Here is a 12568-nt window from a genome sequence, read left to right on the forward strand (position 1 = left end):
ACTAGCTTTAGAAATTCCTGCAAATGCACTTAGAAGGTCTACAAGAGAGAGAAAGCCTTCGTCAAGGTATTCTCCACATGAGTTTGTTTTGTTGACTGATGGGGGAGAACCTGAATGCTTTGGAGAGGCTGTTGAAGATGAAAGTAAAGCTCAATGGCTTGAAGCTATGCAAGAAGAAATGAAGTCCTTGCTTGAGAATGATACCTATGAGTTGGTGAAGCTACCGAAGGGTATGCGAGTTTTGAAGAACAAATGGGTATTCAGAATCAAGAATGAAGAACACAATTCTAAGCCTCGGTATAAGGCTAGATTGGTTGTTAGAGGCTTTAGCCAGAGAAAAGGTGTTGATTATGAGGAGATTTTTTCTCCTGTTGTGAGGATGTCATCCATTCGTGTTGTACTTGGATTAGCAGCGTCTCTTGATTTGGAGATTGAGCAAATGGATGTGAAGACAGCTTTTCTTCATGGTGATTTAGACAAGGAGATCTACATGGAGCAACCGGAGGGCTTTGTTGTTAAAGGAAAGGAAGATTTTGTGTGCAAGCTTAAGAAGAGTCTTTATGGGTTGAAGCAAGCTCCAAGACAGTGGTACAAGAAGTTTGAATCTGTTATGGGGAAGCATGGTTACCGTAAGACAACTTCAGATCATTGTGTATTTGTGCAAAAATTTTCTGATGATGATTTTATCATTCTTTTGCTTTATGTGGATGATATTTTGATTGTGGGCAAGAATGCTTTGAGGATTAATGAGTTGAAGAAACAATTGAGCAAGTTCTTTGCTATGAAGGACTTGGGTCCTGCCAAACAAATTTTGGGCATGACTATTACTCGTTATAGAGATTCCAAGAAGCTTTATTTGTCACAGGAGAAGTACATAAAGAAGGTGCTTCAAAGGTTTGGCATGAATGATGCCAAATGTGTTGCTAGTTCTTTTGCTCCTCATTTTAAGTTGAGTACCAAGCAGTGTCCAACCACTGATGAGGAGAAACAAGCAATGGATGAAATTCCTTATGCCTCAGCTGTTGGAAGCTTGATGTATGCTATGGTGTGTACTAGACCAGACATTGCTCATGCAGTTGGTACTGTGAGTCGTTTTCTCTCTAATCCAGGTAAAGAACATTGGAATTCTGTTAAATGGATTATGAGATATCTCAAAGGTACAACTAACTTGAGTTTGAGTTTTGGTGGTGAAAAACCTTTGCTAGTTGGCTTTACTGATGCAGACATGGCAGGAGATATTGATTCTCGAAAGTCTACTTCAGGTTATTTGGTCAAGTTTGCAGGGAGAGCTATTTCATGGCAGTCAAGGCTACAAAAGTGTGTTGCACTTTCTACCACAGAGGCAGAGTTTATTTCAGCAACTGAAGCATGTAAAGAGTTGTTGTGGATGAAGAAGTTTCTTGCAGCACTTGGTTTCAAGCAAGACCGTTATGTGTTGTTGTGTGATAGCCAAAGTGCTATTCATCTTGCCAAGAATTCTACTTTTCATCCAAGATCTAAACATATTGATGTTAGGTATCACTGGATACGGGATGTGTTAGATTCCAAGTTGTTGGAACTTGAGAAAGTTCACACTGATGACAATGGTGCTGATATGATGACAAAAGCATTGTCAAGAGAAAAGTTTGAAACATGTTGTTTGATCTCCGGAATGGCGAGAGCCCCCACCTAGTCGAGAAGGGGGAGATTTGTTGGGTTTTTCTCTCCTTTGTGAGGCTCAAGCCCAACATTTTGAGGGTGTCTCTTGCACCCATTGTGCCATAACCCTAGTTCAGATTTTTGGGGGTCATTGAGAGTGAGAGAGAGTAGCCACCAAGTGAGAGAGAAAGGGAAAAACAGAATTCCCGTTTTTGCCCAAAGCAGTAAATTTCAAATGGCAGTTTCTTAATTGTTCACCGTTGGATCGACTTGAAATTTAAACTTCGTGTTCCTATCATCTTGTTCTTCATTCTGGTCGGTGGAGATGTTGATTGGAGATTTGCAGTGAGAGAAATTGGCTTCGCAAGAGAGAAATTAGGTTTCCCGTTTTTACACAGAGCAGCAAATTTGGAACGGCAGTTTCTCAATTTTTCACCGTTGGATCGACGTGAAATTTGAACTGTAGATTCTTTACATCTTGTTCTTCATTCTGGACGGTGAAGATTTTAATTCGAGGTCTTCAGAGGAAGAAATTGGCTTCGACAGCAGCTCTATTTTTTGGGTATATTTCATCTTCTTGCTTTTCATTTGTGAGCTTTAGTGCTTTGATGTTTTGGCTGGTTATATGCACATTTTTGTGCTTTGTTTGAGACTCTCTTGTACCTTATTTGATTATAGTGGAGCTATTTCATTGGTCTGGACGACTCGTGGTTTTTACCTCTCACATTGAGGGGGTTTTCCACGTTAAAATCTCGGTGTGTTCTTATTATTGCTTTACTTGCTATATTTGCTTGTTATAGTTGCTGCCATATTGTGTTGTGAGTGCTTCCATATTGTTCTTGTGTTGGATATTTGTGTCGTTTCCGCTGCTAGGCTCTTTCAGATTGTAACAATGAAGGTGGTAGGTTTTTTTTTTTAATAGATAATTTAATTATTTTAATTACTAAAATAAATAATTTGTAGCATATTTATCAATTTATACCACATTTATTTATCTTATTTACACTCTAAATGAGATAATTTTGCAGTATCTCATTTAAAGTGTAAACGAGATATGTCTATTTTTTCAATTTTCAATTATATCGTTTATAGTGTAAATGGGATATATATATTTATAAATAATTAAATTTAATTTTTGAAAATAACAAAAATATTAATAATTTAAATTGGACCAAACTATTTAAAATAGAACGTTTCAAATAATAGGGAAGATGAACAATTTTAAATAATAAGGAGGATAAACAGTCTATTTTAAATAATAGGGAAGATGGACTGTCGATTTAAAATAAGCACGTTAACACGTTTAATTTGAAAGCACCGTAAACGTGTTAACGTGCTTATTTTAAATGGACAGTATTCCCTATTATTTAAAATAGACTGTGTTTATCTTTCCGATTGTTTAAAATCATTCATCTTTCTTTTTTTTGAAACGTTCCATTTTTAATAATTTGGTCTAATTTAAATTATTAATATTTTTATTATTTTCAAAAATTATATTTAATTATTTATAAATATATATCTCGTTTATACTGTAAACGAGATAATTTTTCATATATCTCATTTACACTGTAAACGAGATAAATAAATGTAGTATAAATTGGTAAATACGCTACAAATTATTTATTTTGGTAATTAAAATAATTAAATTATTTATTTAAAAAATCCCCACAAAATATACTCTAATGATCAGAAAAAAATTTCAAAATGATTAATCAAATATTACTCTAATGATCATGTCAATCGTTTTCTATTCTATAAATTTAAAGACCCATAATCAGTGAAAGAAAGGGGGAAAACCTGGAAAAAAAATTTTTGAGGAAAGAGTTATAGAGGCGAGAGCCGACCTACTCTCTAAGCTGGCAAGTACCAAAACAGTCTGAGTAAACCGATCACCAATCCAGGAGGTCATCAAGACACCATCTGTCGCAACCACAACCACGACAAATCTCACCATATCAAATTTCTGTTGTTTCCCAATGCTACGATACCTCATCGATGGCAGTCTACCCAAGGATCCGAAGGAGGCAAAGCGCATAAAGCATGAAGCCATGAAGTATGCCATAATCACAGGGCAACTGTATAAACGGAAATTGTCCCAACCCCTCCTCAAGTGTATAGAACCCGATGATACGGGTTACATACTTCGTGAGATTCACGAGGCATACTGCAGCCACCATGTCGGAGGCCGAACCCTAGCCCAAAGGTCATCCATGCAAAGTACTTCTGGCCCACCATCATCAGAGATTCCCTCTAATTGGCCAAAAGCTGTAGGAAATCCCAAGTCCATGCCGACTTTCACCAAGCAGTCTCCCACCAGTTTAGCGTAATAACGACATATCACCCTTTTGGAACATGAGGAATTAACCTTGCAGGATCTTTTCCCACGGCATCCGGACAACTTTGATTCCTTATAGTCACCATCGACTACTACACAAAGTGGATTGAGACAGAGACGCTGGCCACCATCATGGCCACCTAATGCCGAAAGTTCTTCTAGAGGCAAGTTATAACTTGGTTCAGAATCCCCGAGATCGTAATATCGGATAACAACCCCAGTTTGCGGACACAAGATTCAAGGAATTCCTAGGACTCGGCATCTCACAGTGGTTTAGCTCGGTAGAATACCCACAAACCAATGGTCAAGTAGAAGCGGCCAACAAGATCATCTAAAGGGCTTCAAGAAATTACTAGACTAGGCCAAAGGCCTATGGGCCGACGAACTAGGATCCGTCCTCTGGTCATACCAAACATCTCCTCAAACCTCAACCGGAGAAACCCCCTTTCGGTTGACATAAGGCCTAGAGGCCATCATTCCGGTGGAGGTCGGGGATCCCATCCCACGGAGAACCATAGGAGGACTCGGCAAGGACAGAGAGCGGGATCTCGCGGATGAAGTTAGGAGCATAGAACACCTGCGGGAGCTAGCCCTAAAATAAAGGATTAGCCTAAGGTACAACCACGGCATGGTGAAGTGAGACTCTAAACTGGAAGACCTCATCTTACGACAAAACAACCTCGTCTTACGACGAAACTGGAAGACTTTCCCACGTAGTTCACCTCCTCCATGGTGGTCCAGGTGTTATCAGATGTATCCACCTCATAGGCCGTCTCTTGACAGTAGGTCTCTGAACTCTGCGTCCCACTCAAGTGCTGAGTTATCATATTGATCTGCTGGGATATGAGCTTTTTTTAGCTAAGATGGCGTCTAAGGTGCTTACCTCTAGGACGCCTCTCTTATGAGCAGCCCTATTGTTCACATGGTTTCTTTTAGAAGTGTACATGTACTGGTTATTAGCAACCATGTCAATAAGCTCTTGTGCCTCTTCAGGCATTTTCTTCAAGTGGAAGGATCCATCTGCAGAGTGGTCCAATGCCACCTTGGACATCTCAGATAGACTATCATAGAATATGTCTAACATGGTCCATTCTGAGATCATGTCAGGAGGACACCTCCTGATCAGTTGTTTGTATCTTTCCCAAGCTTCATAGAGGGATTCACCCTCTTTTTGTCTGAAGATTTGTACTTCCACCCTAAGCTTGCTCAGCTTTTGAGGTGGGAAGAACTTGGTCAAGAATCCATTGACCACCTTCTCCCAACTGTCCAGGCTTTCTTTAGGCTGAGAATCCAGCCATAGCTTTGCTCTGTCTCTTACTGCAAAGGAAAAGAGCATGACCTTGTAGACTTCTGGATTTACACCATTAGTCTTGACAGTGTCACATATCTGCAGAAAGTTAGATAGGAACTTGTTTGGATATTCCTATGGAAGTCCATGAAACTGGCAGTTGTGTTGAACCAGAGTGACCAGTTGAGGCTTCAACTCAAAGTTGTTTGTCCCAATGGCAGGAATGGAGATGCTGCGCTTATAGAAGTTAGAGTTGGGTGCAGTGTAAGATCCTAGGACCTTTCTTGCGTCATCTCCATTGTTTGGATTAGCTGCCATTTTTGTTTCTTCTGCCTCTTGTTCTAGAGCTTCTGTTAGATTCCTTACGGATCTGCTAGTCTGAGCTTGTTGCAGACGCCTTCTCAGAGTCCTTTCAGGTTTTGGATCTGGATCAAAGAAAGGTTCTTTATCCCTACTCCTGTTCATAAACAAGAAGAAAGAAACTAAGAAAAGAAGAAGAAAGAATTCTCTATGTCAGAGTATAGAGGTCCTTTGTTAGAGAGATGGGTAAAGAAGAAAAGAAAAGAAAATGTCTTTTATTTAAAAAGAAGAAGTTTTTGAAAATAGAGAGGGAAGAAAAGAATATTTTTGAAATTAAAGATAGAGAAAGAGGAAGAAGATTTTCGAAAAAGAAGAGAGAGAAGGAGGTAGGAGATTTTCGAAAATTAGGAGAGAGGGAAGAATAAAAAAGATACTAAATAATTAAAATAAGATAAAGCAAGTAACTAACTAAAAAGATTTGAAAATGAAATAAAAAATTTGATTTTAAAAAGTTTTTTTCGAAGATTGAAAAAGAAAAAGTTCATAAAAGATTTGAAAGATTAAGTTTGAAAAGAAAAAGTCAAACAAGATAAGATAAGATTTTAAAAATTTAAAGAGAAAAGATTTGATTTTAAAAAATTTTGAAATTGGAGAGAGAAAATCAAGGAAAAGTTTTGAAAATTGAAATTTTTTTCTTTTTTTAGAGAAAGTCAAAAGAAAGAGAAAATATAAGATAAGATTCTAAAGTTTTAAAGATTTTAAAGATTAAAATTCAAAAGAAAGAGAAACTAACAAGATACTAAAATTTTGAAAATTGAATTTAAAAAAAAAAGAAAGATGAGATAGTAAAATTTTGAAAATCAAAGAAAGAAAAGATAAGATAAAAATTGCAAGAAGAGATAAGCAAGAAGAACAAGACTACCAATCAAGACACCAAACTTAAAATTTTGAAATTAAGTGAAAGAGATTTCGAAAGACTAAAAAGGAAAAACACTAAAAGACACCAATTTTAAAAATTTTTTAAATTAAAGATACTAAATTTTTTAAAATAAAAAGGACAAACACAAAAGGACACTAAGCTTAAAAATTTAAAGGTAAAGACTCAAATTTTCAAAAAGTTTGAAGGAAAAACACCAAAAGACACCAAACTTAAAAATTTAAAAATCAAATAAGAAAAATAGCAAGAACAATTTGACTACCAAGAAAGAAGAATAAGAATATTTCTCAACACACTCAAGAAAAGAACAAACACCAAAAAGATACCAAACTTAAAAATTTGACACAAGACTTAAACAAAAGAACAAGATGATTAAAGATGAAAATATTTAAAAAAAATTTTTGAAATTTTCGAAAATTTAACAAGAAAGGAAATTAAAAGAAAGCTAGTAAAAAGTACCTAATCTAAGGAACAAGCTAACCGTTAGTTTGTCAATCACAAACAATCCTCAGGTCGTCCAAGTAATACCTCAGGTGAGTGAGGGTCGAATCCCACGAGGATTGACGGATTGAACAATCTGTGGTTATCCTACAGATCTTAGTCAGGCGAATAAATGGATAGTTGTTGTTTGTTGTAGGCGCATAAACAAGTAATGACAATCGAACATAGAAACAGTAATTAGCAGAAGTTAAGGCTTCAGAGGTGCTTCTTCTTCTAAAATAACACGTCATACTTTCTACTTCAACGATGAATGATTCCTTCAATGGCAAGGCTGTAAGTAATTAAGCCATGGATCATGATCATTAATCTCCTCAGGTCCAGACCAAACATCCGAATGGACTAGATCAATTTGGGAGAGGGCGAAGCATGCACAAGTCAATCTCTTTGTTGATCCTACTCAAAATGTCACAGACAAGGTCGGATCTTCTAGATCAGAAACTACTGCTCTTATGGTTCTAGCCCTTAGAGCCACAGGAACCTCAATTGCCCCTGACTAACGGGGTTATATGTCACATACCCAATTAATCCAGATAATTCTGTTGGAACCCGTGATGCATTCTCAAGCTGCAGCTCAATACTATCCGGGTCAAGACTCGTAAGAACTCATGTAGAATCGAGATTCATAGGGATGAAGAACGATAATGCATCATAGAATAGAATCACACATTGATTGAAATAGAAAAGTACTTATATTAATTCATAGGAATCAGCAGAGCTCCTAACCTTAACTTAGGAGGTTTAGTTGCTCATACTGTACAAAAGGTTCACACGTTCCAAAAGTCAAAGAGATTCTTTTCTCCCCCTTTTAAAAGAGTGATCTTCCTTCTATTTATACTACACTAATAAATTAAGAATTACACAAATGAAGTAAACTAAGTAAAATGATGTGAAAATCCACTTCTGGGCCCACTTGGTGAATGTTTGGGCTGAACTTGACTTCTAACTTGAGGAAGTGGGTGTCTAACGCCTAATAGAGGATAAATATGCTACTTCCTGCTCTCTTTGTGGAATTGAACGCCAGTTTGGGCATTCAACTTGGGAGGTTGGTCCCTTTGGGCATTGAACGCCAGAAATAGGATAGTTTTGGAGTTCAACGCCCAATTTGGGCAGTCCAATCTAAAGAAAAGTATGGACCATTATATATTTCTGGAAAGTTCTGGAAGTTAGCTTTCCAACGTTGTTAAGAATGCATCATTTGTACCTATGTAGCTCCAGAAATGCTCGTTTGAATACACGGAGGTCAGATTCTAACAACATCTGCTATGCTTTCCTTGCCTCTGAATTAGACTTTTGCCAGAACTTGCCAAATTCACCCAAAATTCACCTAAAATCATAAGAAAAACATAAAATCTCAAAGTAGTATACAAAAAGTGAATTTTGGATTAAAACCTACTAAAACAGAATAAAATAGATTGAAAACACAAAGAAAATGATACCAAAAAGCGTATAAAATATCCGCTCATCATGGAGCAGGATTGAGGTGAAACTGAACTGACAGTGGTGAAAAGCAACTTTGACGAGGTACAGCTCCATCAACGGTGCACAGCTCAACGGCGGACTCCACCTGTGGTAACAGCGGCAGCGGCTTCCCCTGGCGGCGGCTCGGATTGCAACAGTAGCCACAGTAAAGCTTCAACAGCGGCGGTGAAGGCAATGGAGGTGGTGACAGAAACTAGCTCAGCTTCAAACCCATCTCTCTTTCATCTTCGCACACTTTCTCTCTCTCTCTCTTCGAAGCTCGATGGTGACGCGTGTTGAGTTAAGAAATGAACTAAATTAATTAGTGATGACAAACATTATTTTTAGTAAATAAATAATTAGTATGGATTAATTATAAATTGCATATTACTAATTATTTATTATGTTTTGCAGGCCAAAATTCAATCCAAGCAGCTCAATTGGAATAAAATAAAACAACAAAGCTGAGGGCTAGTAATTCAAGCGAAGCTCAAAAGAAACAAAGCCAAAGGAATCGGATGGGCCAAACGGGTTACATGAACCAAACCAATCCAAGCCCAAAGTGAATTTCAATTCCCTCCATCTTGCCTTACCAGAAGCAACGTTACTCTCCTTTCTGATCAAGTCAAATCAAAGCTTTAGAAAAGTAAGAAAGAGAAAGAGAGAAAAAAGCTTCTTCCCTAAGCCAGTAACTAAAGAAGCAAGAGAGAGAAAGTTTAAGCTTGAAACACAGAAGCTAAAACAGAAAATCCAAACCAAATCAAGCTTAGGTTAAAGGTAATCCATCTCATCTTGCATGCATCAGATCTTCTTCTCTTCTTCCCAACTCTCTGCTCTATCCAAAAATGGCATTCAAGAAAAAGTTTTTCTCTGCCCTATTCTGCTTTACATCTACGGTCACAAGTGATACTTGGGGACCAAGTAGTTTCTCAATGGCTAAGATCAAGTTGACCATGAGAAGATTTCTATGGTTACTGCTTTATGGCTTTCGGTCAAGATGAAGAAGTCAGAAGCCAAGTTTCTACTCTAAGGTTTAATGAGAAAAAGTGATTCTGTGGGTTGGTGAAGCTCAAGGCTCAAGGTGTTGACCTTGGAAGAAGAACCCAGCAACATGCAAGGAGATAAAAGAGGTTTGCTGTTCATTCAGAAACCAAGGAGAGAAAACCAGAGTGTGAGAACAGTGTTCTGTTAAGAAGTTCCTCTACTTGGATAATGCTTTCTTTCAAAGAAGCATTCGGCCAATACTGAAGAACTGCATCTGAGGTTTGCGAATCTGGTTTTGCACATAGCAAAGAGGCTGCTGATGAAGTCAATCTCCTTCATGTTTTACTGATTGTAATGTACTTTTCTAAGTTTATCTTTCTGTAATTTCTTGTGAGGAAAGGCATAGTGAGAAAGCTGAAGTAAAAGCCATGAGTGGAAAAAGGCTGAGTGATACACTTGAGAGAAAAGCCTAGAGTTATTTTCAGATTTCTTTAGGTATGTTTATGTCTTGTATCTTGTACCTGTAAGGTATCCCTTTCTTAGTTAGGTTAGCACTAAGAGTGAATAGTTAGGTATTAGCATAGCCAATGTCAAGTTAGGTTAGAACTTGAGTGTGAGAGGATTGGGTCAATCCTGTGAAATTGATGTATGTAATACTGTTAACTATAGTGAAATTCTTCCATAGTTGTGGAGGAGACTGGACGTAGGTTGCATAGCACAAGGCAACCGAACCAGGATACATGCTGGTGTTAGCTTTTCTCTTCTCTGCTGTGTTCTGTTTTCTGATATTCATGAGACAAAAATAAATTGTCTCATAAATTTCCGCTGCTGAGTACAAACAGAATCAGAATTGAAAGTTTGTTTTAAAAGGATAATAACAGCAACTTAAAAGGAAGGCATAGATTCAACCCCCCTTCTTTAAGCCTACCACAACCTTCAATTGGTATCAGGAGCTAAGGTCTCAAGAATCAAGCTTAACCACTTGGAGCAAAGATCCAATGGCGAACAACTTGGGCACAACCACAGTTGCCTACACCCTCACTGAAGGCCAGTCAAACAACCGGCCACCTTTCTTCAACGGGAAGAACTACTCCTACTGGAAAGAAAGGATAAGGATTTTCATCCAATCCATCGACTACAACATATGGAAGATTGTCGTGAGCGGTCCAAAGATCCCAACAAAAACAAGTGCTGATGGAGTGGTGACTCCAAAAGAAAAAGCTGAATGGAATGAGGATGATAAGAAGAAGATAGAGCTGAATGCTAAAGCAATCAACCTTCTTCACTGTGCTATCAGCTTTGAAGAGTACCGAAAGGTGTCTAGATGCAAGACAGCCAAAAAAATCTGGGAAAAACTCCAGGTTACACATGAAGGCACCAAACAAGTAAAAATGGTATGAGAGACTTAGCTCTTTTCTTTTGAAAAATGGTTTTCAAAGAGGCACCACTGACACAACTCTATTTATCAAGAACTCTAATGATTCTTTTATTCTAGTCCAAATATATGTTGATGACATTATTTTTGGATCAGCCAATGAATCCCTTTGTTCTGAATTTGGAAAACTCATGACAAGTGAATTTGACATGAGTATGATGGGTGAACTTAATTTTTTTCTTGGGCTGCAAATTAAACAAACTGAAAAAGGTATTTTCATTCATCAAGAAAAGTATGCCAAGGAATTAGTTAAGAAATTTGGTATGGAAAATGCCAAACCCATGGGAACTCCCATGCATCCTAATTCTAAATTAGATAAGGGAGAAACTGAGAAAGATGTTGATGAGACTAGGTATAGAGGAATGATTGGTTCTCTTATGTACTTAACTTTCTCTAGACCCGATATTGTGCAAAGTGTTAGATTGTGCTCTAGGTTCCAATCCAAACCAAAAGAGTCACATCTTTTTGCAGTTAAAAGGATCATTAGATATGTTCATGGCACATCCAATTTTAGTCTTTGGTATCCTAAGATTGATGATTTTTCTGTAGTTGGTTATTGTGATGCAGATTTTGCTGGTGATAGAGTTGATAGAAGAAGCACTTCAGGCTTATGTTGCATCCTTGGGAAGTCCTTGAATGTTTGGTCGAGTAAGAAATAGCCAACTGTGGTTCTATCCACTGCTAAGGCTGAGTATATAGCTACTTCTTCATGTTGTTCCCAGCTTTTATAGTTAAAAACACAGCTTGCCGATTACAAATTAAATGCTGAAAATATTCCTTTGATGTGTGATAATATGAGTGCCATTAATATTTCTAAAAATCCAGTTTTGCACTCTAGGACTAAACATATTGAAGTGAAATTTCACTCAATAAGAGAGCATGTCCAAAAGAGAGATATTAGCATTCAATTTGTTAAATCGGAGGAGCAATTAGCAGATATTTTCACAAAACCATTAGCTGAGGATAGATTCTGCATGCTTAGGACTTGTCTAGGAATTTTGAGTTATGATTCTTTATTTGAAAAATGCTGATGTGTTTGCTGGAGCTTTTTGTCTCATAAACAGGTATGAGACAATTCTGGGCAGAAGAAGAGCGTTTCCCCTTTAATCAGCGTGATCTGGGCTTATTTCAAGTGCAAAATGATTTGGGCCAACCTCAAAAATCAGAACTAGAGTGGTCCAATGTGTTTCTATTAAATCCAACTATCCCTGGGCCCATATATGAATGTCACATTTTTTGTTAGGGTTATCTTTTTTTTGATGGGCTGTGTGATTAAAATATCTTTTGAAAGGTTTTTAATTTTTATCCCAAAAAAAAGTGTTTCAGGTTGATTTAATTTTTTTAAGGTTTTCAAAAATTTAAAATTAAAAATTTCCTTTTTTTTTTAAAATCAAATCAAATCTTTCTTTTATAAGGTCGTGTCTTTTCAAATCTTTTCAAATGGTGATGCAGTTGCATGGTTTTGGAAATCTACTTTTGGATACGGTTACCAACACTCCCTCTCTTCCCTCCATAACTTCTCCTCAATCTCTTCGGTTACTTCCCACTCACTTTACTGCTTCTCTTCCTTCAAAAGACTGAAACTAACCAAATGAGGAAGAAAACCATTGCTAAAAGGCCTCCTCGTGAAAAGGTGTACAAGCTTCCCACAAAACCTTCCACTCGCTCCCAAGACCGGACCTTTACCCCATC

Source organism: Arachis hypogaea, chromosome 15, assembly GCF_003086295.3.
Source record: "Arachis hypogaea cultivar Tifrunner chromosome 15, arahy.Tifrunner.gnm2.J5K5, whole genome shotgun sequence".
Classification (NCBI taxonomy): Eukaryota; Viridiplantae; Streptophyta; class Magnoliopsida; order Fabales; family Fabaceae; genus Arachis; species Arachis hypogaea.